Below are 3,586 nucleotides of genomic sequence, written 5' to 3'. Positions count from 1 at the left end.
CTTTGGGAAAAGTTCTTGAAGATTCATGAAGAATCAGAAGAAGACAAATCCGAGACTAAAGAAATTACCGAAACAACAATCATAGTAGAAGACCCACCTAAAGATGAAGAAAGCTCAACTGAGATGAGCATCGAGAGAGGGGAGAGTCTTCAGAAGAAAGTAATTCAACAGGGGGAGAACCAACGGCCGATGAGGTAAGTAAGGTATGGCCTCTACCCTCAGAACTACTGAATAATTCAATAGAAAAGTTGCCGGAAGATTTTTGTGATTTAAAAATTGAATTATCGAAAGAGTGTTTCGGTTTACCAATTATCTTGAAAGATTCTTACGAATTACAAAATATTTTGATAAAAGAATTTTGCAAGTTAGAAAATATTTTGATAAAAGAATTTTGTAAGTTAGAAATTTTACCGAAAGACTTTTGTGAATTACAAAATATTTTGTTGACAGATTTTTACAAATTAGAAATTATGACAAGATACTTCTGCGAATTACAAAATATTCTTCTGAAAGAATTTGCAAAGTAAACACATTGCCGAAAGAATTTTTACAAATTATATTGTTGAAAAATTCTATTAAATTAGAATTTATACTATCAAAATATCTTTGCAAATTAGGAATTCAAAATAAAATAGAAAATGACATGTTACAATTTATACAAATTTCTACATGTTCAAATTTTCTTGCTTCAAAGTTAAGAAATTATGATAAATTAAAATGAAATTTTAAAATTTTCTGATAAAAGTATTAGAATAAAATAAATAAATACATAGGAATTTTTTAAAAAAATGTTATCAATTTTCTTAAAGTTTTTCTTGCATAAAGTTTTGGGCTCAGAAAGATTTTTTTTTTTTATAGCAAAAACTAAGAAATTTTTTCACAAGTTATTTTTGACTTAAAAATTTTTCCTTGACTTGGAAATATTTTTTCTGAAAATCATTGGGATAGATTTTTATAAGTTTCTAAGTGTCACCCTTTAGACTTTTCTTGCAACCCTAATTTTTTATGTGATCAAAGGGGGAGAAGAAAAAGTATAAGTCTAGGGAGAGGTAAAAAATTAGAATTTTTAAAATTTAATTTTTCTATCTTGTTGCACGTTATTGAAAAATTGAAAGTTGAAAATTGTTTAATTTTCATATCTATTTTTGACCCTAGCTTAACTTGAGTTGATCACATCAAAAAGGGGGAGATTGTTGGAACCCCAAGGTTATTTTGGTGTGATCAACAAGTTAAGTTAGGTCCTGTGTGTTTCTAACCTTGTGTCTAAGTGTACAAGAGCTTAGAAGCACAGGTACTTGAGCAGAAGATGCGGCTACCGAGAAGGACGGCACGGGGAGAGAGCCGACGGGCTCAGTGCGTCCGATGGACGAGGTGCCGCAGAAAAGTACCCCGGTGGATGAGAAGAAAGCGTGTGCTGGTTCCGAGGGACGAGAAGCCGGAGCGAAAGATTGCTCGGGGAGCAAGAGACGCAGCTAGCGAGAAGGTCGGCACGGGAGAGAGCCAACGGGCTCGGTGCGACTGAGGGACGAAAACTGCGGACGAGTATGCTAGCGGACGAGAAGGAATCATACGACGACTCCGAGGGACGAGGAGCCGGAGCGGAAGCCTGCTCGAGAAGACCGGAAATTGGGTTCGGGTGAGCCCTTTTCCGGATGGCAGAGATCACCCAAGCGAGCGGATCCGGAGCAGAAGACCCGGACCGAGGCGGGACTGAACCAGAGAAGAGGTCCCGGACAAAAAGTCAACAACTGTTGACTTTTTGCTCCGGGGTGCCCAGAACTATTCCGAGCGCTCGGAGCAGTCCAGGGCGCCCGGAATGGCTCCGGGCGCCCGAACCTGGAGTTTGACCAGATCGAGTCAAAACTCGATCTGAACGTTAGGGATAAAGTTTTATCCTCTCAGGACGCCCAGAACCCCTTCGGGGCGCCCCGACCAAGGCTATAAATATAGCCTTGGTCCAGAAGCTTTTGAACGAACTCCTGTAATTCATTTCTAACGCTTGTGCGCTTTAGTTTAGAGTTAAGCTTCTGTTTTCTGCACTTTATTGTTGTACAAGGCTTCTCCGTTTGAAGGAGATTGATAGTGGGTTTTATCTTCCTTGGATTAACAACCACATTGATTGTAACCAAGTAAATACTGGTGCCTCGTCTTTTTAATGTTTGATTTACTTTCTGCTTATTATTTATGTAAGTGTTAACTTAAAGAGTTCGAGAAAGAATTGTTTATTTTTATGTTTACATGACTATCCAACAATCCCCTTCCAACCGTCCCAACGTTCCAACATATACCACCGCCTAAAACCTAAACTTGAAATTTTCTTTTTTTAAAAAAAAATTATTCTAGATGCGAAGGAGTGTGTAACATAAGATGCCAGCATATCAAAATCTTTATAATATATATACATAACATATAAATATTTAAATACTGAAAAATCAAGTGATAAAGTTATCGCGTGAATGGTCCGTTAAATATTGAATTTTTTATCAAGTAAATGATTATAAATATCTAATCATATTTGAATATTATTAAAATTTAATTTTCTATTGCTATCTCATACTTAAAGATATTCTTAATATTTGCATAGGAAATAATTAGTTGCAAATTAAGATGCATGATGCTTGCTTTGTTTAGAGATATATATGAAAGGTATCGACTGGCTTGTTTATTTGTTTTTGTTTTGTGTGTTTTTAGTTCTATCTGCTTCGTATTCCTTTTGTTACTCCATTATATATAATCTAAAATAGCTCCAACAAACCTTGTCAGGCTAAAATGCTCATTAATGTGTAACACGTTTATGGTCCTACAAATCCTCCTGCCTTGTCGCCTCGCTTAGAGGATGTAGCCCCTGCAACATCATTACATATTTTGATGAAACCGTGCATCGTTCCCAAAACAAACGGGTGTCTAATGTCTTCATGCCTTCTTCACAATCATAGGAGCCCTAAATCAATGAATAGGGTAGGAATTTAATTGAGGAAGAAAATGGATTTTAAGGGTATCTCAATTGAGGAAGAAAATAATTTATGTTATTATAAAGATATGTGAATGATCTTTGAATATAATAAATGATATCAGAATCATGATCCAGACCAAATGTCATGTGGGACGTCGTTGAACGAAGCTGCGGGTGGGCTCAGAGTGGATCACGATGATCGGATACTTACAAGGAGGACTAGAGAAGGTCACGGTAACCGGATGCTTACGGGAAAGCCCTGGAGCAGGTCAAGATGGTCGGATACTCGCAAGAAGACCCGGAATAGGTCAAGGTGACCAAATGCTCGCAGAGAGACTCGAAGCAAGCCAAAAGTAACCAAATGTGGATGCTCACAAGAAGGCACAAAACAAGTCAAGATGACTGAATACTTGCAAGGAGACCCAAAGCAGATCAAGAATGATCAAATGCTCGCAGGGAGACTTACACCATAAAAGTAATTGTGATTCTTCGTTTAAGTGAAGATTATTGGGATTTAATCAAAATCCCACATTAAAAAAATTTGAAAAAGATCATAGGTTTAAAATAATATATGATATCTCTAGTGATATGAGACCTTTTGAATTATAACTCAAGAGCAAAATCATATAAGTG

The sequence above is a fragment of the Zingiber officinale genome, chromosome 3A (assembly GCF_018446385.1).
Source record: "Zingiber officinale cultivar Zhangliang chromosome 3A, Zo_v1.1, whole genome shotgun sequence".
In the NCBI taxonomy this organism is placed as follows: domain Eukaryota; kingdom Viridiplantae; phylum Streptophyta; class Magnoliopsida; order Zingiberales; family Zingiberaceae; genus Zingiber; species Zingiber officinale.
Note: the sequence above shows the minus strand (reverse complement) of the source record.